Source organism: Mesoplodon densirostris, chromosome 5 (assembly GCF_025265405.1).
Source record: "Mesoplodon densirostris isolate mMesDen1 chromosome 5, mMesDen1 primary haplotype, whole genome shotgun sequence".
NCBI classification, from domain to species: domain Eukaryota; kingdom Metazoa; phylum Chordata; class Mammalia; order Artiodactyla; family Ziphiidae; genus Mesoplodon; species Mesoplodon densirostris.
The window spans coordinates 65015630-65043597 of record NC_082665.1 but is presented as its reverse complement, the minus strand read 5'-3'; the positions used below and the strand labels follow the sequence as shown (position 1 = coordinate 65043597).

The 27968-nt window shown below is 38.1% G+C and overlaps 1 pseudogene; it reads left to right on the top strand.

The window, feature by feature from the left end:
• The first annotated feature begins 135 nt into the window (after positions 1–135).
• LOC132490461 (heterogeneous nuclear ribonucleoproteins A2/B1-like) lies at positions 136–27543 on the top strand (annotated as a pseudogene).
• The last annotated feature ends 425 nt before the right edge of the window (positions 27544–27968 follow it).

Here is a 27968-nt window from a genome sequence, read left to right as displayed (position 1 = left end):
ACCAGGTCCCTGGTGGAGGTGCTCCTACAGGTGTTGTTGCTGGAGCAGCAGAGGTTCGGTTCTCACCATGGGGCGGGACCCTCCGGTTCATGTTAGTCTTTGGAGATCTCCCTCATCCCCCTCAGCTTCGGGAAAATGGCTCAAGCGAGTAAGCCTGCGATAAAGAAAACTTCAACATCTGTTCCTTTGGAGAGGAATAAGAAAGAAAAGGAAAATTCTGTAAACTCTTTATTGGTGGTTTAAGCTCTGAATCCATGGAAGAAAGTCTGAGGAACTACTACAAGCAACGGGGAAACCTTACAGACTGTGTGTTAATAAGGCATCCTGCCAGCCAAAAACCAGAAAGATTTGGTTTTGTCACGTTTTCATCCATGGCTGAGGTGGATGTTGCCATGGCTGCCGACCTCATTCCATTGATGGGAAAACGGTTGCACCCAAATGTGCTGTCCCAAGAGAGGACTATGGAAAATTGGGGGCTCTTGTCACCGTGAAGAGGCTGTTTGTTGGTGGAATTGAAGAAGATACTGAGGAGCATCATCTTAGAGATTACTTTGAGAAATATGGAAAAATCAATGCCATTGAGATAATTACTGATAGGGAGTCTGGAAAGAAAAGAGGCTTTGGATTTGTTACTTTTAATGACCATGATCCCGTGGAAAAGCTTGTGTTGCAGAAAGACCATAGCATCAATGGTCATCATGCAGAAGTAAGAAAGACCTTGTCTCGACCTAAAATGCAGGGAGTCCAAAGTTCTAGAGGTGGAAGAGGAGGCAACGTTGGTTTTGGAAACTCTCCTGGTGGTGGTGGAAATGTTGGAGCATGACCAGGACGAGGAAGGAAACTTGGAGGAGGAGCTGATGGATATGGAAGAGGACATACATTTGGGGATGGCTATCATGGGTGTGGAGGAGGATCTGGAGGTGGCAATTTGGGGGTTAGCCCTGGTTATGGAGGAGGATGAGAAGGATATGGTGGTAGAGGATCTTGATATGGCGACCTGGATGGGGCCTCCAGAGGTGGTTTTGACAGCCATGGATGAAGAAATTATGGAAGTCGTAATTACAATGATTTGGGAAATTATAAGCAGAAACCTTCTAAGTACGATTTACTGAAGAGTGGAAAACTGAGTGCTATAGCAGGAACGTGGGAGGATCATACGGTGGAGGAAACTATGGTCCAGGTGGCAGTGGAAGACGTGGGCGTTATGCAGAGACCAGCCGATACTGAGCTTCTATTTGCTGTGGGCTTGACTGTATAAATAGGAGACGTTGAGAGCCCATAGGTAACAGAAGAGCTTTAGGTTATCGAAATAACAATGTTCAGGAAACTCTTACCTCAGTCATGCATAAATATGCAGTGATATGGCAGAAGACACCAGAGCAGGTACAGAGAGCCATTTTGTGAGTAGACTCGATTAGGTAAGAACAATACCTTCCTGTGGAGGAAAGATTGTGTGAAAAATTGCTTTTGAGACCATTTCCTAGCTTTTGAATTGTTGTCTCTCCAGTGGTCTCTGTAAGAATGTGGAAGCATCCCCTTTGATAATGTTAAATTTCAAAGTTTTGGATGATATTTGAATCCTTTTTCAAGATTTTTCTCAAAATTTTGAAAAACTGTTAGCTAGAATCATGGTGTAATGAGACATAACATCATTCTTCTAAAGAAAATTAGTTCATGTGTAGAGTTAAGAAACTGTTGTACCTTTAAGATTTAATAAAATAATTCTAAAGGTAAAACAGTAGTAGTTTGTCCTCTTTGATAATTTTGCACTTTTAGTTTTCACCTTTTAAATATTTTTCTTGTTTTATGATATCAGAGTTTCCAGGGTAGTGATATGACTTACATACATTATGAAATGATTACCAGAAAAAAGTTTTTCTTCTTGCGATGAATTGTAGGATTTACTGCCTTAACAACTTTGATGTACATCCTACAGCTGTGCTAATTTTGGTCATCCTGTACCTTACATCTTTTGTAATGTTGAGTAACTTGTCATGTACCTATTGGTCATTTGTATGTCTTATTTGGATAAATGCCTATTCAGTTCCTTAGTCCATATTATAGTTTGATTATTTGCTATTGTGGTAAAAAAAAAGTTATTTTTTAAAAAGTTAACAAAAATAGACATGTAACCTAATAAAGAAAGCAATAAATCACATATATACAAAATAAGTAACTACAAGGAAAAATAGCTAGAGAGACAGAGAAATAATAAAAGTCATAGCAGAATACTTTGTGTAGCTCTATGCAGATATATTGTAAACTTAAGTAAGAGATAAAGTTTCCTAGGAACATTCAATTAAGTAAAAATAATTCTATTGCAGAAAGAGGTGAAATAGACCAGTTTCACAGGAGAATAGTGAAAGATCAAAAAAAAAATTCCCCCAACAAAAAGTACCCCATCTAGGTGTTTTCAAAGGGGCATTGTATGAAATGGTTAACATCTAGATGATCCTAATGCTATATAAATTTTTCTTGAGCTTCAGAAGTGAACAGAAACTTTCAAATTACTTCATGAGACAAATATAACATTACTTCCTGAATCTGATGGTAGCAGAAAACAGAACAAGACAAAAAAACCCCCCAAATATTCCTTGCGGACATTGATATAAATATGCTAAATAAAATATTAGCAAATGGAATTGAACAGTTATATAGGAAAATAATACATTATGACCAAGTGAGATTTATTCTTAAAACGTAAGGATGTCTTAATATTTGCAAATCTATTAACATATATCTTCATATCAATGAAGACAATTTCTTCATATTAATTCTGGGGAGAAAAATCATAGTTACTTGGAAGGGTTGACACAGTGGATACCCATTTATCTGATAATATTTAATGGAATAAGAACACACACATGCACACACATGATAGAAGCAATCATACTGAGATCAAGAACAAGGCATAGATGCCTATTTCCCCACTATTATTTAACATTGTATGGGAATATACATCAAAATGGAAAAGAAGAAGGAAAACTACACCTGTTTGCAAATGATTTGACAGTGTTCTGAAAATGCAAGAGAATAAGTTCTTAAAAGAAAACTCATATAATAAACATTCTATTAAGTAATAGGATATAAAAATTAACATAGAAAAGCCAGTAGCTTTCAACTGCACAAACAATAGCCAGTAAAAAAGATATAATAGGAAAGAATCCCTTTTAAACTGCAACAAAATATAAATAAAAGGCTTAGGAAAAAACACAAAAGACACAAATGTAGATTTGCAAAAGCAAAAACATTCCTTGTTTTTTTGGTTCAATATCATATGCATGTCATTTTTCTTTAAGTTAATATATGAGCCTAATGCAATTTCAATAAAAATTCACATAATTTAAATTTGTAGCTACAGAAGTTAATATGGAAAAATTCATGTGGAAAAGTAAACACGCAAGAATAATGATGAAATCTTGGAGAAGAGCATAGAGTGACAGGGCAATGCATACTTATCAGATACTGAAACATATTATAAACTTTCTATAATCAAAACAGTTATGTATTATCATATTAATGGACGGAAAGAACAGTAGAACAGAATAGAAAGTTCTGAAATAAACCCAAATACAATAGGATAAAGATGACACCTTAGTCACTGTAGAAAATATAGGCTTATTAATAAATGCAACTGGCCATCTGCATAGTCATTTGGAAGAGTAATATCAAATTTATATTTCATAGATTACACAAAAGTGAACTCCAAAAGTATCAGAAGTCTAAATCTCTCTTTTTCTAAAGAAACCATACATGGAGTAGAAGAAAACATGGATACATTTCCTTATAAACTGGATAAAGGCAAAGCTTTCTACTTGAGTCTCAAAATCCTGATGCAATTTCTTTTATTAGACCAGTAAATATAAAACATAAAGAAGCAATTTTTGCCTAGAAAACAAAGAGCCAAAAATACAATTAAAATATAAATTACAAACTGGGAGAAAATATTTGTATAACATTTATCCTAAGAGCTAACTTCTGAAAAATATAAAGAATTATAAGTGGGTAGGGGGGAGGGAGATGAATGAGGGAAGGGATGGGGGAACAGATGTATATGTATGACTGATTCACTTTGTTATAAAGCAGAAACTAATAAAAAAAAGTCTTTGAAAAGAAAAGAATTATAAGAAATGAAGAAATAGCAAGTCCTTAAAAAAAGGAAAAAAATAAGGAGACAAAGACCTGGCAGCATAAGATATGAGAAAATGGCCTTTAAATTCTTGAAAAGATGTACAACTTCATCCATACTACTATAAATGTGATTAAAACTACCTTGAATTAAAGCTTCATTTCTGATTAGATTGGGAAAATTTTTAAAGTTTGACTACACACTTTGTTGTTGCTCAGAATATGGGGAAATAGGTACTTTTTTATACTGATGCTAGAAATGTTAAATTGTATAACTCCTATGGAGGAAAATTTGGCAATATATAACAAAACTGCACACCATTTGACCTAGAAATCAGTTCTAGAAATTTACCCTAAAAGTATGCCTTTAGTAACACACTCATACAAAATACATTACTTACTCATTATGACATTATTTATAGCAACAAATTATTGGAAAGTTACCTATATGTCCAATAATTGGTGATTAGGCTAATCAACAAAAGTGTATCCACAGAATTAAATAATACACAAATATAAAAAGAATTAAAAAAACTCGAAGTGATATAGTTTAAGCAGAAATATGGTGTATATATCTGTGAAAAGAAAGAAGGGGAGATAAAAATGTGTATGTTTGTGTTTATGGAAATGTATCTACTTATTTTTGTAAAATAAACACAGGAAGGATAAACCAGAGAATGATTAAATTTGTTACCTACAGAAGATATGTGGAAACAGATTAGAAAAAATAGGAAAAAGAATGAAACATTATTAAGCATTTAATAGAGATTTGACTTAAACCATGTTATTATTTTCATATTCAAGAAATATTAATTCAAGAAAGAACTGCAAAAACTCTAAAATTGAATGCAAATATGAGAAAATATATAATTGCATATCAAATTGATCATACTCTGACTATATTCCCAGTGGGATATATTCCAAGGACAAAAGGAAATCTTGACCTTTAATACATTTAGTTAGTGGTGGTAGTATGGGTGTAGTAAGTCTGAAACTGTTTCTCAAACATTTTACGAGTGAACAAATAAGTACATATATTGATATTGATGGTACTACATTCATTTCCAACTGTGGAAAAAGGAAGTTGTAAATGTGGAATGAGAGGAAAGGAAGAACACTGTAAGTGTTCAATTTGAATTGAAGTTATCAATATGAGTTAACGATTTTTAAGATACATATTTCCTAGCTCTGTTCACTGATAAAACTAATAGCAATAGTACTTCAGTAGCAGTGAGCATACTTAGCACCTAGATCTTGACTTTTATAAGCACCATTCTATAAAAGGAGCCAGAGCTCCTTGGATAATGGCTGGCTCTGGGTCTGTATCCAGGGAAACAAGGTGGGTTTGATGCATTTTGTTATGTCAGAGAGTAAAAGTTCTCAAAAGTTGATAGGAGTATTTCAAGAGGACATAAAATCTTGTTTGAAGAGGCTCCATTGGCTAAATTTAGGATAATTTGAGCCTCAAAAATAAATAATGATGGAAATGATTTATAATACATGGAAAAGGAATGAATCTATGAACTATCATAATACTAGCTAATTTTCAAAGGGCCAAGGAGGAAGAGAGTGAAGGAAAATCTCTTTTTTTATAGAAAAATGCCATCTAATAAATATAGGAGTGATAAAATTGGAAAGTCATCATTTTGCAAACAAAATTTTAGGAATTGATTCAGGAATCAATCTTCAATGGATACTAAGACCATTCGGTTTAAGATTGTAGAGGAGAAGGATAGTTGCATGGTCTCAACATATGACCTCAGAGATTAGTTATGAATTATAAAGGGAGAATGTAATACTACAGAAGAGAAATATGGTGAACTTGACCTTTACCAAATGATCAAATTTAATATCACTAGTAGCAGGACAAAATGGCATCATCCATTTCCTGGTATGATGCACTGAGAATGATACAAAACCACCTATGTAGTATTCTTGTTAAAGATGCTTAACCTGAATCTACTCATGAGCAAACAATCAAATCCAAATGAGAGACATTCTGCAAACAAATGGCTTACTTTTCTCAAAAATATCAGTGTCATGCAAGAGAAAAAAGAACAGTCTTGATTATAGTAGACTAGAGAGTTATAGCAATTAAGCGCATTGATTGAGCCCTGGAGAGGAGGAAAAAGACATATGGAACATTATTGGAGTAATAAGAGAAATTAGAATATGCACAAGATATGAAAACAACAGATCAATAATTAATTTCTTTAATATAAGCATTGTATTACGATTATATAAGGGAACATCTTGGGTCTTAGGAGCTAAATGCTTAAATATTTAGAGATGGTAAAATGTTAAAAATTGGTGAATGTAAGTGAAGGATATAAGGGTGTTTGTTGTTACCTTTTAGCAAATTTTCTAAAATAAAAAGTTGGAGGAAAAGAACACACTAAAGGCCAAATTCCTAGATTGGACAACTTTTGTTTGTTTTGAAATTCAGGTAGAATATTAATCTGTCCTTGAAATTTAGAAAAGCAAATTGTTTTTCTATGACATGCTGGTCCTTCAATATTATTGAGAACAAGGATAAAGATAAAAACCAGATATGATGTGAACAACTCTAAACAGTGCCCTGGTGCTTGGAACTGACATTCTCTAAGCTGCAAATACTACATTCAGAATATAATTTTGAGGTGAGCCTTTCCTATTTCCAGAAGTGAATTCTCTTCCTTAGAGAAGATGGACACCATTATGTGAGGAACCAAATGAGAGCATCAAGGATTAAATAAATGTGCTTTTATGGTGGTTGGTAGTGGTGGACTTGGTGGGAGAAATGAAGTGGTACAAATATCCCCCTTCTTTTTTGTTTGAGTTCTTTTTTCTGCCACTAGATTAGTAAGATGGAGAAGACCTTGTGTTTCAGAGATGCCCTCAGTTCTGGAGGGCTGAGCGAAATATTAAGGCAGGAGCTTTAAGCCTAGACCTTAATGGAAAGTGGTAAATAGGAGTGTGGCAGACATTGTAGATTGGCCCAAGTAACATCCTATCAGTGTTGGCCATGTGACAGACTTTTGACTAATGACATGCAAGTGGAGTGGACATCTGCTAGTGCTGCTTCTTCTTTCTTCTTTATTTTTCTTGGCCAAATATGATATGATGGCAAGAGCCTCTGTAACCATCTTGCAACCACAATGAGAAGGCTAAATGGAGTCATCCCTGATTGCTGAGTTACTAAAAGGATCCTGCAATCAACTACCTCTGGGCTTCTTATGTAGGAAAAATAAACTTATTTGTTTAAGCCCCTATATTTGATTTATGATACAGTCCATCTCACTAGGGTAAGACCAGGAATTTGTGGCAAAAAACTCACATCGAATATGAAGAATTTAATTCAGCTTGAATGTCCCCTGTGTCATTGCCCTCAGAAACCTGTGTGACCAAATATAGTACACTGCCAGCCTTTAACAGGTATAAAATACCTTTAAACGGTCTAAAATAAAAATTGCCCAAGGTAGAATTAATTGAGCTATGTCACATGAAAGGAAGAAGCAAAGACCCTGCAGAGGGAGAAAGGAGATAGTGTGGAAGTTAACTTGGACCAGAGCTTCCCACATCAATCACTGGAATCACTAAAGGCTAGAAGGTGTTATGTCAGTCGGAGTGATGGTGAGAAACTGACCTCTGAAGAGTAAGGCTGAAGAGAGGATACATAGCATGGTCCAGGGTTCAGAAAGGGAGCTGTCAAGTAATTATCCCCAAATTATGCTGTTTTTCATTGAGAATTTGAAGGGCTTTCTTCAGACTAGTCAATACAATATTTAAAGTTATTATATGATAACTTGAAAAAAAATCCTGATGAGGACAGTTGATCCTGAGACCTAGCCAGTATTAAAGTTCTTGCCAAAGCAGCCCTGGCATTTAGCTTCATCACAAAGACAACCCTGTAGATGTGGAAGCATCTGCTCTCCAACTTACTGCTTATGTTAAAATGAAAGCTGTTCAATAAAATATTTATGAGTATCTCTTCCACTGGTGACTGGATGGAAATAAAATGGCGAGAAACCAAATTTCTAATAAACATATGAATAGCCACTCAGTTGACCACTCTTTGACATGGACATCATTCATAATTCCTGATTCTTTTTCAATGTGTTCCTTTCTTGTCAGAAAATTGAAAACAAAATATTCTAGGTTTCTTAAGTGTCCAGAATAAATGAGTCCTGTCAATATAGACAACAGTGATCAATTGGTGTGTTCTTCCTCTGTAAAAATTAGATTGTTAACTCAATCACTCATTAGTTAATCCATTGAACGAGTATTATGTACTTGATATTGTCATAGACTCTGTGGATAGATAAGCAAAGTTGGCCCTCTGAAAATTTATTTGTAGGTGATAAAAGGGAATGAAAAGGAGATTAAAAAAGAAAAACATGCTTTTTTCTTTGTAACATGCATCAAGTCAGGCTAGTTGGATCTTTCCTCGCAGCCAATCTCAGTAGAGACTCATTAAAAAAAAAAAGTAATTAGGGACTTCCCTGGTGGTCCAGTGGTTAAGACTCTACACATCCACTGCAGGGGGCATGGGTTCAATCCCTGGTTGGGAAACGAAGATCCCGCATACCATAAATAAATTTAAAATTTTTTAAATTTGTAAAGGGATTTAAAAAAGTAAAAACAATTTGGCCATTTAATAGTCTCTTTTGAAAAGACCCACAGATCACAAAACTTCTAAAATTCTAATTTCTTTGGCTCTTCATGTCAAAACCTTTCATGAGTATTTCCTTTCACTCTATAAACTCATAAAACAAACTGTCCCTTCACATTATATATACTGGATCTGAATACCTTTTCTTTCCTCACAGCCTCAGTTCTGTATGGCATATCATCTTAGCCACTCTGGCTTCCTTTTTTATTGGGCAGTGTATCAAATGATGAGGTACTAGACATATTTTTGTCAGCATTTTATAAGCCTCTACAAAGAGAGACAAGATGTGTGTTTATAATACCTTTTGCTCTTTGCCAACCAATTGTTAAGAATTTCCTTCTTGTTTGAGTGGCATTCATGTAGGATAATTCCAGGAATATTTCCAAATTCAGCTTTGTATTGCCCACCCAAGTTACTTAGAGAATTTGAATAGGGCCAGGTGAAGGCAGGTTGGCTTGCTTTTACTTTAAGCTTGGCCTAAGTAAAGAATTACAGTTAAAACAAACAAAAACTAAAATTTGGTGACAAAAGTTTAATTAGGAGCAGTTTGAATCTTGACTATAAACTCTCTCAAAAAACTTCACAAAGGGTGTTCCAATTACAGTGCTTCCCAAACTTCTAGAAAGCCTCTCTTCCAATGGCTTGCTAATTATTTCACTTTTCTGGCAACTGCCCACTCCCCGTTGCTTTCAGGTGTCATCTCCTCATCTTTCAACTTAGTAGTTCTCTCCGTCTACCCCGACTCCATAAACTTTAGACCCTCCCCATCCTCCTACACCTTGGCCTTTATTGTATGGGTAACATTAGTCATTTTGTTAATATCCTTTCCCACTTATACTTGGAATCTTCCCAATAAAGGAGAGCCTGACCTGGCCTAAAGAGGACACTAAAAGGAGGGTAGATTGGTAACAATTATAATTTACTAGCATTTCTTTTGTCTTTGTCACAGCTGAGAAAATCATGGTAAGGGTGAGGGAAGGAGAAATAACATTTCTGAATACCTACTGTGTGTTAAGAACCATATTAGGTTCTTTTTATAAATATGTCACTAAGTAGAAGTTTGATCTTTAGAAATGTAAAGTGCAGTGATGTCCACAGTTATGGGCCAAGAATTTTGAGGGAGCTGTAGAGTAATTTTAAAGGAGTCCTCATGTCAATATCCATATCAAGCATGAAGTCAAGGAATCACTAGTTTGAAAAAAAAAAGATTCTCAACATTTTATTTTTATTTTTCTTGTCAATACACTTTGATTCATGATTCTGTGACCCTCCTAAGGAGTAGACTTTGGTAAAGATAAGCAGAGTAGTGAAAGAGATTCTGTTTTGGGTGTGCTTCCATTAACCTCACCCTTTTCTCTCCTGCTCAGTAAAGTAAATAAGGATGTGAAGGAGACACAAGAAAATTTCGTAAATCCCTTCTTGTGTATATAAAATAAACATTAATTCTGTCACATTAACGATAAATTACTTTCATCAAAACTTAAAACAAATGTATTATTTCAAAGTATGTAAGTAACAAGTGACCAATACAAGTACTCCTAAATGGTCTGTGCCACCTCGCAAGAAACAGTCCACTTATCCAGACATTTCACAAATATTTGCTGAGCAGTAACAAAGTGCTAAGAGTCTTTGTCAGTGGACCAACAGAAAAAATACCTACGCTTGTGGAGCAGGAAGTTTCAGATACAAAATATAACATCGAGTAGTAAAAAGTTGGTTTAAGAAAAAAAAAAAAAAGCAGAGGGTGAAGGTTGTGGAGGAGATCATTGAAAGGACATGGCCCCTGGTTGACCCAGGCAATCAGAGGCACCTCACCCCTCCTCTGTCTCTGGAATATACATTCTGCCCACCATTCCCACAGCTGGAGCCGTTTTCAAGGACGCAGCCTTGAGAGAGCAATGCGTTGTTGAGACCATCTGGAGGGTACACCTGACGGAACTGAGTTAAAGCCTCTATGTAAACTTTTAAGATTCTGGCAGGCAGGTGTGGAGATCTGCTCATCTTTCAGCCGCTGAAGACAAGCTTTGTGTATAAGTCCCCTTGCTGCCACCTACCAATCTGGAGTCATCTGCCTCTTTCTTCCATCTCTCCTTGTCCTCCATGTATGGGGGCCTGTTTACAAACTAACAAGCGTGTTGCTACTTTAGGGAATGTGTTCCAGGAAGATCTCTCTGATGAAGTAATAATTGAGCACACACTAGGAAGAGTTAAAGGAGTCAACCATGTGGGAAGAACATTTCAGAAAGGAGCCTCATCAGAAAGGCCCCGAGGAGAGATGGGGTGAGTGTGAGCAGATAAGGTCAGAGAGGTGAGGAGGGACCAGAGCAGGTAAAGGGCTTTGATCTTATACTGAAGTGATGGAAAGTCATTATAGTGCCTTCAGCAAGAGCGTAACATCAGATTCATGTTTTAAAAGGATCACTCTGGATACTGTGCAGAAAATAGCTCTTGGGGGCAGGAATACAGGAGTTCAGGAAGCTCTTGCAATAATCCACAAGGGAGATGTTGTGACCAAGAGGCCTTGGAAATGGCTTTTTAAAAGTACGTTCTAAGCTGCAGCTGTGAAAAATAACATCCTGATCTCACAGAGGTTCCACTGGAGTTAGGTATAGGGCAGACCATAAACTGGTCCTTGATATGTTTGAGAATAACTGACAACTGTGGAATGGCCTTCTGAGAATGAGGGCAGTGGTATGGCCAGATGTACCTTAATGCAACTGTAAATGATCACATAATTAGGGGTATGTATAACTTCACTGAAATAAGCATAAATTCATCATAAGAGATCTGTTAGTTTAGTACAGCAGAAAGGAAGGGTAAATGGAAGGTAGTCCCATATGACAAGTTTTGCACATTTCAAATACTTGTCTCTGGAATCCCTCTATTCCTTTGTCTCTTTGGACATGTTCTCTTGCTTGATCACAGCCTACCCTTTCACACTTGATTCTGGGTATTTGTACTGTAGATTCCTCAAAAGCACTGGGGCTCAGCAAACTCATGTTAACTATTATAGCTCCACAGGACATATTCTCTGAAAGCAGGCAGATCCATGCTGGAGGATTAAGAGATGCAACTCTTTGGCCAACCATTGCAGAGAAAAACCACACATTCTGTAGGAAATGCTGTTGGCTCAGGCCTTACATGAGTCTGAGCATATCAGAAGTGTGAGAATTTCTATACAAGGATGCCTCCAAATACAATTACTATTTTAAATCACATTATTTCATATGCAAGAAGTGTTGATACCTGCAAGAAGTATCTGACACCTCTGAGGTTGTCACAGCCTTGATATTAGATAAGGGAGCTATGGTGTCAGATGCACTGGCAACCTGGATTCTTGTCTTGAACCTAGAATCACCTTCCTGTGCGATTATGCACAGACAGAAATAAATTTGACTTTTCTAAGCCTCAATTCCCTGATCTAAAAAAGAATATGGACTAACTGATCTAGAAAGTCCTTTCCTGCTTTAGCTTTCTATCTTTTGGTTGAATACAGTCTTGTGGTAGGCTTAAATATCAAATATTGATTTGTTTTTTTCTCTGTGTATTTCCACCCTCTTCTTATATTCTAACAGACATTTTCTCTATCTCAGCCTACACCAAAGTTAAAAGAAAGAGCTACAAGAGACATTTCTTAGAGGTCTCCAGACTAGGCTTTCCTCTCCAAAAACCAGTGAGACTGAATTCTATGATCTGAATGTTTGTTTGCCCACAAAATTCATATATTGCAATCCTGATTCCCAATGTGATTATAATAGAAGGTGGGGCTTTTGAGAGGTGATTAGGTGATGAGAGCAGAGAGCTTATGAATGAAATTAATGCCCATATAAAAGAGGCCAAGAAAGCTCCTTTGCCTCTTCCACCTAATGAGGACAGGAGAACTCAGAAGTTTGCAACCCAGAAGAGGTTGCTCACCAGACCATGTTGGACCCCTGATTTTGGACTTTCAGCCTCCAGAACTGTAAGAAATACATTTCTGTGTTTTTAAACCACCAAGTGTGTGGTATTTTATTATAGCAGGCTGAGCAGACTAAGACACTAAGTTTGGGTGAAGGGAAAGAAGAGAAAGACTTGCACATTTTATGGGAGAAATGCCGATGAGAGGTATGAAAGGGACTCAGCTTGGGGTGTATGGGGTTAGAGGGAAAAGGAGAATTTTCATGTTGAGCCTGGAAGTGGAGTGGTAGGTATTCTACATTTGAGGTGTCATCTAGTGTGGGCTCCTGCTTCTTCCATTGGGTTCATCCATCTGCTTTAGACAGTCTGCATTTAACTGTAGTGAACACATGTAATTTTTCCCTCTGACCTGGGTTTAGACACCTTGTCTGAAGAAGGGAGCATAAGGGAGAGCACCGTCTTCTCACCAAGATGAAAATGAACAAAATAGTTGGAATTTCTACTGGTTCAAGCAGCAGTGGATACAACGTATTGATAGTTTAAAGTCTTTTTCTTACCAGAAGAGAAACAGACTAGTAGAAAGACAACTTGAAAGAACAACCTGATATAAGATATTCCCATTACTCCCAAATAATTTGAAGTTTGTTTTCATATACAAAGATAAACTGGTGGCACTGGGCTGCTTTGAAAATAGTGTTAAGTCTAAGTTAACTGCTTAACAATTGTATGACGTCTGCAAGTAACTTCACTTCTTTGGACACCAGTTTTCTCATTTATCAAATGAAGGAGTCGGAATTGACCATCTCCAGGATCCATTTTAGTTGTGATGATCTCTGGTGCTCTGAATGGAATCTGATAAGGTATGTTCTATAAAGCTGGGGGATGATTTAAAAGTATTATGCCTGGACTCAATTCTTTCTTCTGGGTATTTCTTTTCTTCTAGGTTGAATTAAGTTTGAGTCAAATCCTCAGTAATATAAAATGTTATGACTTAAAGATATTCAGAGAGTTTAAAGAGAGAGAGCGCGCACGTGCAAGAGAGAGAGAGAGAGAGAGAGAAAATATACCAAAATGGCATAAAAGTTGTATTTGAGAGGTGGGTCTATGGGGTAATCTTTTTCATTCTTTTTATTACTCAGTACTTCCTGGTTTTATTTTTATTAAACTTGTAGTTCTTTAAAAAATATTTTAACTAAAAATTTCTACGGCAAAGAGAATGTTACTGATATCCTCCGTGTGTGTGTCTCTCTGTCTGTCTCTCCCTGTCTGTAGAGAAGAATGGCTGAAATATTTTCTGTAATAATCCAGCTTTTACATTCAAAGGTCAGAGAACCTACTGTGAAGGTTTGATATCTCTTTCAGACTTAGCCTTGAGCTTAATGATGTTCATGTTGAATTTTCTTGCTACTAATGTGAAGGAACACATTCTGTAATTTTTTATATAGTGGGTCCTAGATGAATTTTTAAAATCTGGTAATAGATTAGCCTTCTTTTTGACCTCCTCATACTTTATTTCTGGGCAGAAGGCAAGTGACTGGAATACATGTTTCACAAGACTCCTTCTGCAATAGCAGAGTACTAAATCCTTATGTGGATGCATTTACCTGTATAATGACTTCCTTTTTACGTCAGTATGCCAAAAAGCCTGCCTTAGCAATTAGTGGCTTCCCTTTGTAGATACTAAATATTATTGGACAGCTTTCTGTAATTCCTTGTCTTCATTTTTTGCTTTAGGTGGTCACTTTTGGTGCCAAGACCTCTACAAGGTATAATATAACTCAGGGATATTGTTTCCATAGCAACATGTCTTTCTAGTGCACTCATCACAACAATTGCAGCCGCTCCTGCCAACTTAAGCTTGATACCTTCAGATGAGAACAGGTGGCTAAGTAGTCTACTTCAACTATCAGAATGATCCAGTCAAATCATCTTACTTCTCTCTAAAACTATCCTTGAATTCCAACTCTACAAGGCAGTTTTGATTAAGTGGGAGTGAGATGTGTTTAAATAGCTGGTCCTTACACAGCCATACAAATACCTTTCTGACCCTTATCCTTGCCACAGATGTAAGTAAATACTAGAAAATGAATGAAGCAGAAAGAGATGTGGCATTAACAAACACTTTAAAAACAGTCTCCATCTCTTTTCCTCTCTTCTAATGCTGCTAGGACCTCCTTGAGAGCAAGACCCTGACTAGTTATGTCTAATACATGGAAGTGTTTTTAAAATGCTAACTTAGATAAGCTACTTTCAAGTCCAATTACTAGTCTGCTCTGTATTTCAGTACTATAACTTCCTTTTACATGAACAATGTACTTCCATTGTCTTCTGAAACTATTAGGGTAAATTAGGTGCCAAAATTTGCTTAACTAATGCCACCAGCTTTTACAATGTTGGACCTATTTTTTTTGTGTGTGGGGAGGCAGCCGTTTACTCCACACTTATTCACTATCATGACCAACTGCTTTTCTTTAGCCAGGGTCCCCTCAAAAGGACCAGGCCTGAATGTTATCAGTGTGGAAATGGACAGCCATAAAATCACAATTATCTTGTATTGTTATGTCAAGTTGACCCACGATGTGTGTATGGATAGTTGACAAGAAGCTTTAACCTGGCAAAAAGCTACAGGTTTTCTGACAAAGAAAACTTTTTCTCATTTTAAAATAACAAATACCTTATATTAATGCATATATATGGAATCTAGAAAAATGGTACTGATGAACCTAGTGGCAGGGCAAGAATAGAGACGCAGATGTAGAGAACGGACTTGTGGACACGGAGGCGGGGGGAAGGGAGGATGGCACGAACTGAGAGAGTAGCATTGACTACCATGTGTAAAACAGATAGCTAGTGGGAAGGTGCTGCATAGCACAGGGAGATCTGCTTGGTGCTTTGTGACCACCTAGAGGGGTGGGATGGGGAAGGTGGGAGGGAGGCTCAAGAGGGAGGGGATATAGGTATACATACAGCTGATTCACTTTGTTGTGCAGCAGAAACTAACACAACATTGTAATGTGATTATAATCTAATAAAGATATAAAAAACAAACAAACAAAAAATAACTTTTCTTCAATTAGTCATGTAGTCCTCTTCAATGCCCCCCCCAGAAATGTTTGGAATTGTATTGGAGTTGTCTTAGATTCAAACTTGTGTCTCCCCAGAACTGATTTGTATCAAAAAGACAAAGCACTGGGCTCCTTGGATTTGAAGGAAGATTTATAAAGGGGATGGTCACAACTCCCTAATTCTTAGCTGACATACACTTGCTGGTGAATATCTAAGAAGTACAAGAATGCGCCTAGTTTAGAGTAAGGAGAATCTGTAGTAATTGGATGTAGTTTTAAAAATGTTTTTGCTATTTTAGCTGTTTCTCTACGTTGGCCTAATAGCAGATGGATCAGTTTGTTATTTTGCAATGACAAAGTAAGAATGAGGACCTCTCAAAAACACATTGCAGGCATGTGAAATAGGACAGGACATTTATGGTTCTTTTTTGCTTCTCTAGTTATCCACTTAGTATTTTGTTAATTGACTGGCCCAGAAAAGGGAAATTCAGAGCAGGTGATAACTGGCAGAGTGACTGAAACCTGGCCTCTTAAGCAGGTGACTTGGTTTATTATTATTAATGTTGTTAAAAATAATAAAGAATAAAAGAATAATACCTTTAAATTTATGTAGAACACATTTCCATTCTGAGGTCCTAGGCCCACTGGGAGCTCATGAAGTTAGTAATTGTGAATTGTTTATACTATTTCAAAACAATTTAATAAGGATAATATTGTAGCTCAATTTTTTTACTGCCTAGTATGTTATATATATTTATTAATAAATATATACAGTTCGATTTGGTAAAGCAGCTTTTAAACAATAAAGGCGAGTAACAGTAAGAGACATCTTTAGAGGTGTAGAAGTCATTAGAATATTTTATAGCTAAATGACTCATTTTTTTCTCATGCCACTCCCTGAAGTTGGCAGATGGGTATAGTTATTTATTAGACGAGGGAACTGAAATTTGTTACTTCTATCTGTATTATCTGTTCTTTCAGGTTTCATATACTATAGATCTCTCTTTCATGGTTTCTTCATGCGATAAGTACTTTATTGAAGTCAGGACTTGTGTTAGGAATAACACAGTGTCAAATCACTAGAATATTATTATATATAATGCTTAATGTTTGCCTATCGTGGAGCTTATAGTCCAAACAGTGATAAAAAGTAACCTGCATGAAAAGTCAGAAAAGAAGGAGAGCAGGCAAAGTACAACTTGTCCATTTCTCTATCTCATAATATCTTCAATGATGTCATATTGGTAACTTGAGAGATCCTACTCAAATACCAAAACTGAAAACAAAAAAAACAAAGAATATAACAAAAAGAGTAGTGTAAGGCAATACATGATTATGAGACAAATGAATGATGGAGACAATATGAATTGGCAGGAAGGAGGGGTCACCGTAAGTTTAGTTATTGTTAAGGAAACATTTTTATGGACGTGAGTTTGGCTTTTAATGATTGTTCTAAATGAGAGAAAAGGAATAGAAAGACATTTGGGGCAGAATCTCGACTCTGTCACGTGGCACGTCCTTTCCAGTAAGATGCTACTTTTCAGTATGTTCTAACATCATATTTTTGCCAATTTTTTAACTTCTGAAAAAAGGGTTCAAAGGACAAAGTAAACTGGAAATAAATAAATAAATGTATGAGATGAAAATTTTAAAACAGATAAAGAAGAATTCAATCTTATCATTACCTTTACCCTCACTCTATGAAAGGAGTGAAGGAAGGAGTGGACCATCTGTATCACATATGCTAAAATGAAATTGGGTTTAGTTCTTTAAACATCACGCTCCCATACACACAAGAAACAGCAAGGAGAGTGAGTACAAGCCAGAGAGAGCTATTAAACAAGGGATAGCAAAGAACATGAGGGGAGAGAGAAGAATCCAGTGAAATGGACCAGAAAGATAATGGCAGCCCTAAAGCAAAATTTGGAAGAAAACGTCTGCTATGCAAAGGTCAGAAGCCAAAACTGGGACAGGATCTGCCAGTCACCAGGTAACAGGCGAATACGGAATCTGAATCCAGTTTGCTCAGTCTATCAGCCTGGCCAGGTGTGAGAACATTCATCAAGCTCCTGATAGTCTACCGCACCCATCCGTGAGAAATCTCATTTCTGGACATTCAGCAGTCCTTGACCTTGAAAGCAGTTCCGGACTGATAGTCAGTCTAACTTGATAAATGACGATTTCTCAACGAGAAATGCAATTCTCCCACTCCACTCTGACCACAAACACACACAAACACACACACACAAGTATAGGGCATAAAAATGTATAGCTTCACACATGGAAAGACCCATGAATGTGTGACATTCTCATTCCACCAGCAAGTCACTGATAACAGTGGTGCACTTGATGCATTCAACATAATTACAGATACCAACACCTGTGCCTGCCCCACTCTAAAAGCTCCCAGAGAAATTTTGGCTGTCTGACAGCAAGGTGTACAAGGGAGTCCCTGCCAAAGAGCAAGAATACAAATGTTTATTACAAATAATGTCTAGGATTATGGTTGTGTTCTGTGTAGAACTATGGTGGCCTGACCAGAGCACCTGGCCAAGGGATACCAAAATGTGCTGGGATTTTATTTAAATATGTATTTTTTTAGTCTAAACAAGCATGATAATGATATTTTTATCTCTTCTTTTTACATTGCTCTTATTCATTTATTATATTCTTGTTCCTACCACTAAATTGTAAACCCCTATGAAGACAGTCACTGTGTCACCTATTTCTATCTCTTGTGCATCTATTACAATTCTCTCTCTCTCTCTCTCTCTGAATGATATATGATCAATGACTGCTTGTTTTGATTTATCCATAGGCTTCCTTCATTCCTGAAATAATACAAGTAAAACGAACATATATGACACTTAATGTTAGTAAAAATTATTTCTTAAACTAATAGCGTAAATATATTTTTTATAGATGGATAAATATAGGCACCTGTTTGTCAACAGACTATCAAATTTGGATGGATTACATATGAGGCCTGCACATGAATTCTCTTTTTGTTGTTATAAACATTCTTTGTTCTGAGACACCAAGATTCGTGAAGCATTTTGATACTATACATGTAGTGACAAATATCTCTAGATTTGTTTGTGTTACAGGGAAAGAGCTCTTCTGAAACTGTACTTGCCCACCTCCTCAATTAACCATCACTCTGTTCCCTCTATTCTGACTGGGGCCCCCTGATTAGTAGACCTCCTTAACATACGATGTTCTTCTTTTCCCATCAACTAAATTATAGGTTTATTAAGTATGAATTATTTTTTTCCAAACATATTTATGCTAGCTTTATGTGCTATGGTAATTACATAATTTAACTAATTACTATTTAAAACAAACAAATAATGGGAGCAAAAATAAAAAGTTGCTGTTTTAGGGAAAACTATGTTGAATGCTTTGGACATATTTGTTAAAGGTAAGCTGGGAAAAAAATGCTATTGAATTAGGAGGGGGTGAGAGAACTGTAAAAGACTCAGGGATAATTGAAAAAATCTGGAAGAAATTCCATACTAAGATTTTTCATAGGTATCATAAGGTTTTTTGTAAGAAAGATAATGGGCCTATGCAAGAAAAGACCTTGGGCTTCCACTAAAATTGTGTTAAATAAATGTACATTTGTAAGCTTTAAGTTAAAGTGTTCGAAGCTATGCATATATTTTTAGAAAAATAATGATTCTCCTTAATAGATTTTTTAAAATAGACTTACTCTAAGGTGAGTAGGTATAGGGTTTTTACCCTTTATTGGCCCTTGAATTTATTCAGTTTCAAGTAGTACTTATTTCTTTTTAAAATAGTTCAGGAGATTTTCTCGAAACCTCAATTTTAAGGCATTCATTTATTCATTCATTCATTTTATTGTAACTACATGCTTAAAACAATCATTAGTGATGCAATGGCTACATTCAGTTTCATGATCTTTGTCCTCAGTTCACTTGCAATTGAATAGGGAAGGTATGGCACCTATATTTATAACTATAGTCAGTTACTTATAGTTTACAAAGCAAAACAGGGTTTCACTTCCAGAAGCATGGATGAAAGATGCATTTCTTTATTCAACAACTATTTTTAGACAGACCTCTTAGGTACCAGGAAATATGCTCAGTTCCAAGGACATAGTGGTAAATAAGACAGGCAAGTCCTTGCCTCTATTTGAGAAGATGCTCCTTAAATGTCCCATAGGTAGGCATAGGTTTTGAAGAAAATCATTGATGAGGTAGGTGGGGGGCTTGAGCAAAAGCAGGGAAAAACTCAAGATTTATTGAGGGATTAGTGAATAATTTGGCCAGAGGATGAAGTATCTGTGGAAGTCTAGTGAGAGATAATGATGAAAATGTATGCAATCTCCCCTTTTCATGTAAGGACAATTCTTTGAAAATCATTGCTGTGCCTTTCTGAGCCTGTTTCCTCATCAGTGAAGTACAGGAAATGGTCAGGCTCCATGTTCGACAAGGTCCAGGAGGTCCTACTCTTTTTCTATTTTGAATTCAAATCCCCCCTTCTGGTCCTTGGAACAAAATCAACAGCCCAAAACCTTCCTTCCAAGTTGGGTTTGTTCTTAGGCTCTCATCTTGGGCTGAAATTAACATGGGGAGTGAGGATGAAGAAATGGAATTTCTAATCCCATTGCTCAGAGCAGGTTGTCAAGTCCTGCCATGGCACTACATTAATTGCAAAAAGTACAATGTAATAGGAAGGCACGAGAGAAAAGAAACCAGAAGCCTTTCTAACTCCATTTGGTTCCTATAATTCCTTGTTCTTAAGAGTGTGTTTTGCCCCCCTGTGAGCCTTACATACAAAAGTGTCATCTAGATTTGGAATTTATAGCTTCTTCTCCTTTTATGTTATTTGCTTTTATAGTTTAGGCTTTACAAATTCTAAGACTATATCTATATTATGCCCAAAAAGATTTATTGGGCAACAAATTTGCTTGGCCATTTGCATCCTAATGGCAAAAGCAATTTCTTCAGCCAGAATAGATTGTTTTCTTTTCAGTTGCAAATGGGGATATTTTAAGGGAAAAGAAGTTATTTTGGTTCAAAGGAGGATACTATAGCTCCTTATTTCTGACACCTGTCAACCTCCTGCCTCAGCAAAAGTCCTTCCCTAGTCAGGAATCAATGTCTTGACTCAAATGACCCCAGGCTGTATTATCTAGTCCTTATCTAAAATAAAATAAACTTTGGAGTTTTTCCCTAGGTTTACGTAAATTAAAAATTATACCATCTACAGGAGAAAAAGTTTTATTTTATGGAAGAGCGTTGGTGGGAAGCTTTACCTTTAGTTATGTGCTAAGATAGAGCACTATATTAGGAATCAGAAGGATTAAGTCCTATTTTTGGTTTAACTATATGACTTTGGACACATTGCTTGAGTTTTGGAAGGCTTAGTCTTTTTTGTAAACTTGGACGCGGGAGAGTGGGTTTAGGGAAAGCCAGAGGGTGAGTAGCAGTGCTTGAGATAGTGTCATGGATCACCTTCACTCAGCACTTAAAGTATGTCAGGAACCTTATATACCTTGTTTCAATAGGTACTCACAATACCTGGAAGGAAAGAACCAGAGCTCAAAGAAGTTGGGTTATTTACCCATGTGTTGGAGGGGGTCATTGAGAGGACATAACCCCCAGTTGACCCAAGAGCTGGACCCAGGCAATCAGAGGTTCCTCACCCTCTCCCCTGTCATTGGAATGTACATGCTATCCATTGTTCCCACAGTGGCAGCTCTTTTCATGGTGTTGCTGAGACTACCTGGACTGGATACTTGGCTGAACCCAGTTCAGGGCCCTACATAGACTCTTAAGATTCTGGCAGAAGGGTGTGGAGATCTACTTGTCTTGCAGCCACCCAAGGCACACTTTGTTTGTAAGCTCTCTTGCTTGTTAAATCTGCCACCTACCAATCTGGGGTAGTCTGTATCTTTCTTTCCATCTCTCCTTGTACTCTTTGGGGCCAATTTGCAAACTAACACCAGGCTCACTTGGCCAGTGAGTGGGAAACCCCCTTTATGTTTGAGGTTACAGCTAGATTTTTCTTCTATAGCACACCACACTGCCTCATCTAAGGTCCCTTCAAATACTGAAGTTCTTTTTCTGGAAGCTCTACTATTTGGTTTCTTGACACATCTGGTTCTAGCTTTGCCTTATTTAGTGTGGAATCTACAGAAATGGTACAGATGAGCCTATTTGTAGGGCAGGAATACAGAGGCAGACGTAAAGAATGGACATGTGGACACAGCGGGGGAAGGGGAGGGTGGGCCGAATTGGGAGATTAGGTTTGACATAAATACACTACTATGTGTAAAATAGATAGCTAGTGGGAACCTGCAGTATAGCACAGGGAGCTCAGCTCGGGGCTCTGTGATGACCTAGATGGGTGGGATGGGGGTGGGGGTGGGAGGGAGGTCCAAGAGGGAGGGGATATAGGTATACATACAGCTGATTCACTTCATTGTACAGCAGAAACTAACACAACATTGTAAAGCAACTTTACTCCAAAAAAAAAAAAAGACACACTCCTACCTTCTGAAATTTTTGCCATTGCTGTATTAATGAGCTCATGCACATGAAGTAGCTCCACAGCCATAAGGTATTATTATTGTTAGCTGAGCACAGTTACTTCTAGGCTTTTCAGTCTGGAGTTGGACTTGTTTCATTTCAGATGCCCACAAAAATCTGCATTCTTGTTCTTGATTTTCTAATTCTACATAACTTATGTAGCCATTTCCAAGATCTGTGAAAACTGCTCTGGCAGGCATTGGGACAGTCAAAAGAAACCCCCAGTCCAGATTGCAAAGTCTATTATGGAAGATATTGTGCATATCACCTTCTCTTGCCTAAAGTCAAGTAGTGGGAGTATAATATAGGCAGGCATGAATGGCAGTTGTATACTGCTACAGGATGATGATTCTCTAGTTTAAAGAGGGGGAAAAACAGCTCTAATGTTGGAAAGGCAAAAATAGGCAATCCATCTGTTCAAAACATAACAACAAAACTTTCCTTTTTTTGGCTCCTTGTCCCCGTACAGCATCCTAAGGGGTCGCTGGACAAAAATGTGCTTCTACACACATTAAACATAATTGTACTTGCAATAAAAGGTTTCCTTTTTCTTTTTTTTCTTTTTTTTCCCCTTGTTGTTTAGGATTTGCTAACACTTGATAAAAAACCTTTGAAAAGTATTCTAGTTAGAGATAGTTTTGCTGATTCAGTATATTGTGCATTTGAATTCTCATCTTTTCTTGATTTTATTTTGGGATATTAGTATAAAGCTGTTCTTTAAAAAAAATCTTTCTTATGATTGTTCTTATAGTTTTGGAGGAATACTGTATAGTAAGAGTGGTTTGGACACAGATATTGTGACTTAAATATTCATCCACTCATTGGGGGAAGTAGTTGGGGGTCTATTGAAATAAAATATGAAAAGCCAGCTTAGGTGTCTCTGGGTTTGAGTGGGAAAGGACTATTTTCTTTTCTTGTAGGGGGACTTTGGGTCTGAATGAAAAAAGGATACTTGATAAAGGCATCCAGTACTACCAGATTTTTTTTTTCTACTCAGAGGGAGAGAATCCAACTGAAAGGTACAGGCGGGGCAGGGTGGGTGGCGACAACTTTTAGGAATTCCTGGACCCACCAGAACACAAATCTTTTGATAGAATGTAAATGACTTAACAGTAATACCAGGAAGCTTCTCAGAGTAAATTACAACCCCATCACTGAGAATTAGCAATGGAAGTTGACAGGCTATATAAACTTGGAGATTTTACTGGAGTGGAAAGCAGCTGCAGGGAAGGGAATAAAATGCCCTCAGGTAAAAAGCTAAGAACTGCTTCTATGCCTGTGGTTAATTCTTTTATGTTCTGTGTTACTTTCTAACCCAAAGTAGCTTTTCAGAACCATAGTGATGATGCAGTGTCACATCATTACTACCTATTTAAACAAACATGTCCGTATGTATGTGTGTCTTCCACTATGATATTAAAAGGATATCCTCCATACTGTTACATAAGCTGAACTTCACAGGATGAGGGTTATGTTTGCATTCAGAAAATTCCAACAAAACACACACACACACACACACACACACACACACACACACACGTCTTCAAATTCCATGTTCCTGAACTCTGACAAGGCATCAGACTGAACTGTGGCCCTATCTATAACTGAATTAAAGCATCTGGGAATCGGGCCTGAATATCTACTGTTTATAAAAATTCTACAGATGACTTTACCCAGCCAATTAGAGAATCACTTTTCTATCTTGTAAACAGTGTCCCTGAACTAAAGTCAAGGGTATGGGCAGAAATAGAATGGGATACTTTCTTTACCCAGAAAAGAATATTTGTGAGAAAAAAGTCTCTAATCATATATTACAGTTTAAGAAATTTTTGATAAAAATATTTGGACAGTTGATATATAAATACATACATGTTCTCTGGCTCCACACAAACAAGTAATTACTCAATTGCTAGCTAAAGAAATGTCTGTCCTGAATCTTGCGCTCTGCCAGGCTCTGTAAGGGATACAAGGTAATTGGAAGGTATGCTTATAATCAATTTGGAAATTGATACAGTACTAACATAGAAATTAGATTGATTTTTAAAAACAATACAGAAACAGATAGGTAGTATAGCTGGTACAGTATGTTTCAGGCAAATGTCTAATTTAGGTATCAAGAAAAATTCTGAGATAACTAGTAAAGAATTGTTGGAAGCCATTCTAAACACAATGTAAGGAGACCATAGTCTGATATAACACACTTCTTGGCTTTGCCAAATCCAAATCTAAACTGTATGACCTTAGCAAGTCATGTGACTTCCCTGAGACTCAGTTTCCTCACCTAATTAAGGTGCTTGGACTAGATAGGTGGTCTCCACAGGGGTGGCAGAGTAGGCTGGGGAGATTGTTATCCCCAAGGGACATGTAGAATATCTGGAGGTATTTTTGGTTGTCACAACTTGGGGATAGGAGTGCTAATGGCGTCTAGTGGGTAGAGGCCAGGGATACTGCTAAACAACCTACAATGCACGGGAGAGTCCCATGCAACGATTCATTATATGACTCAAAATACCAACAGGATTGAAACTGAACTTAAATATTTCTCACTGCTCTTAACACTTTGTGGTTCTTAAATACTGTTTCTCAATCATTAGAAGGCACTAGAGTCACCTAGAGAAATTAGTTTAATGCAGATTACTAGACACCCCCAACATCCAAATATGTTAATTCATTAGGTCTGGTGTTATGACTAAGTAATCTGGATTTTTTGCACGTGCGCTAAGTGATTCTGTTGCATCTGAGTCCTCAGATTACATTTTGAGAAACCTTACTAAGATATATATTGACACTGAAGAAATCTAGGTTGATTCTTGAAAAATAATACTGCTAGACATTATTTATTAAGTACATCATGGATCATACAACAGCCCTTGGAGACTTATTCAAGGTCTCACAGCTTGTTAGGGGCAAGGGAGGATCTGAATCCACTTAGTTTTAGCTCCTAAGTCCTTGCTTGGGCCACTGTGCAAACTGCCTCCTGAGAGCAGTATAATCTTGGCAAGACAAACAAGTAGCACATGAAGGAAGTACAGAGACTAAAAGAAGATTGGACGGTCTGGAAGAAAGGATCTCCATTGGTTATCGAAAAAGGGAATGTAAATTATTAAAGGTAAGGTGAAAGTTTCAGAGGATCTCAAATTGGAAAATGAGAAATCTGAATTCAGTCTGGTAGACTGGTGTTTCTCAGCCCTCCCTACAAATTAGAATCACCTGGGATCTTTTAAAACCCCACTGATGCTAGGGCCTCACTCTAGAGATACTAATCCAATTGGTCTGGGGCTGGGTCATGCCTCAGTAGGTTTTTATTTTTTTGCGGTATGCGGGCCTCTCACTGTCGTGGCCTCTCCCGTTGTGGAGCACAGGCTCCGGACGCGCAGGCTCAGTGGCCATGGCTCACGGGCCCAGCCGCTCCGTGGCATGTGGGATTTTCCCAGACCAGGGCACGAACCCATGTCCCCTGCATCGGCAGGCGGACTCTCAACCACTGCGCCACCAGGGAAGCCCATCAGTAGGTTTTAAAAGCCCCCAGGTGGTTCTTATCTGTTCCCAGAAGACCATAGAGTGCTGCTGTAACTCATAGACAGGTAAGAGTCTTAAAGTGTCAAAGAGGATTTAAGCTGGTGGTAATGTAGAGACTAGATTAGAGCATGGAGGATGGAGGAAATGGGTCAACTGGGAGGCTATTGTAGGTACCTAGACATGTGGAGATGAGCATAAAAACAAAGAACAACTAAAGGGATGGGTTAGAAACAGCACTGAAATCAGGAGACCTCCCTCAGCTCGGCTGACTTTGCTGTTACTGGCCTGTTGAGTGTCATGGGAAAAGTCACTTAACTTTTCTGTCGTATTTTGGAAAGTGTAATGCACACAATCCATGTTGTCTGTATCATGAAACGGTGGCAGTGGAGCTGGGAAAAGATAGAGATATCTTTGACACGTTTGTATTGGTGAGATTGATGACCAACTAAAACTGCAGAAAGGAGGCATGAAAGATACTTCTAAAGGTATGAGCCTGTGGAATTGAGTGATCCTTCTAACAGAAAAAAAATTTTATTTTTTTGGAAACAGGGAATCATTCCTGAAGGAAACTGGCAGTAGGCAGAGATCAGAGGTTCTCAGCCAGGGGCAATTTTGCTCCCGAGGAGGCATTCAGCAATGCTTGGAGACATTTTTGGTTTTCATTAATTGTGTGTGAACGTGCTACGTCATCTAGTGAGTAGAGGCCAGGGATGCTGCTAAACATCCTACAATGCACAGCACAGCCTCCTACAGCAAAGTATTATCTGGTACAGCATGTCAATAGTGCCACAGCTGAGAAAACTGATACAGACCTTAAAAACAGAGTTGGAAGGGGCAAAGACATCATGATTGTGTAATTCGATTTTTTAATTTCACTGATGAGTAAAATGATGTTCAGAGATTAAATGACTTGGCTAAGGTTCCCAACAAATGGAAGCCAAATTGTCAGAACTGAAATCCAGTTCACCTGACTACCAGTCAGGGCTCGTTAATGGGGAACGCATCTAACCCCTCACTCCATTTGGGCGTGGCCCGGAGAGTCTTCAATTGGAAATGCTTGGTACCTGCCCCAGCTGGGAAGTCTGATTTGAGGGCTAAGTTGTTTAGTGGTGAGGTCTCCATCTGGGAGTAACCAGCAGAGATGTGTTTGATTTCTGAATAAATTTAGGAAAGAAACAAGAAAATGTAACAGAAAATCTAAACAAAGAAGAGCAGCGGACCCAGGGGGCTCTTAGAGTGAAGGTCAGAAACACCAGGGGAACTATTTTGACTCGGTGACTTTGGAATCAAGTGAAAAGGAATGGCTAACAGCGTGAAATGAGGCATAGAAGCCAGGTGGGATAAGGCTTCCAGCAGCCATTAGACTTCTCAGGTGGAGGTCATGGTGACATTTGGAGGAGCATTTCCATTAGGTTGTTGGGGGAAAAGGGGAAATTTCAAAGAGACAGAGAGAAGGAGCAATTGGGTAATGAAGAAATGTGGGTTGTAAATGCCAAGCGTCTCCTCGTGAAAAAGAGATAATCCGGACCTATGGGATAACGAGGTCAAGTCAAGGACTCAGGAGGGCAGGAGCTTCACCTGTGATGCCAAGAGCAAAGGGGAATTGGCGGCTTTGGATGGACCTGGAGCGCACACACACAAGCCAACGCAGAGCTGCGGCGATGCCGGGATGTGCGCACTAGATGGCAGTAGCGGGGCCCTTTCGGCTCGGTTCGCGGTCCTATAAGACGCTGCTTGTTTAAGTACAGTCGCATTTAGTTGGAGCTGCAGGGGAGTGAGGGAGAGGAGGGCCGGAAAGAGGAGAGCCGGAGAGCTTGAGGGAGAAGGGGGCTCGCTGTGTTTACACTAGACACAGCTCCGAGCGTCCGTCCAGCCCCGGGCTCGCGCTCTTGCGGAGGACAGCGAAGCCGTTCTGGGTCCGGCCGTCCTGCGGCAGGAGCCTGCTCCGTCCGGGTTGCCGGAGCCGGCAGAGCCCAGAGGGAAACCGACGGAACGAGCGGCGCGTTTTTCTAGAGAGCGCGCGAGCGAAGAGGCAGAGCCGGAGCGCGCGGGGGAGCATCGCTTCGAGCGCGGCGGAGACATGAGGACCTACTGGCTGCACAGCGTCTGGGTGCTGGGCTTCTTCCTGTTCCTCTTCTCGCTGCAAGGTAA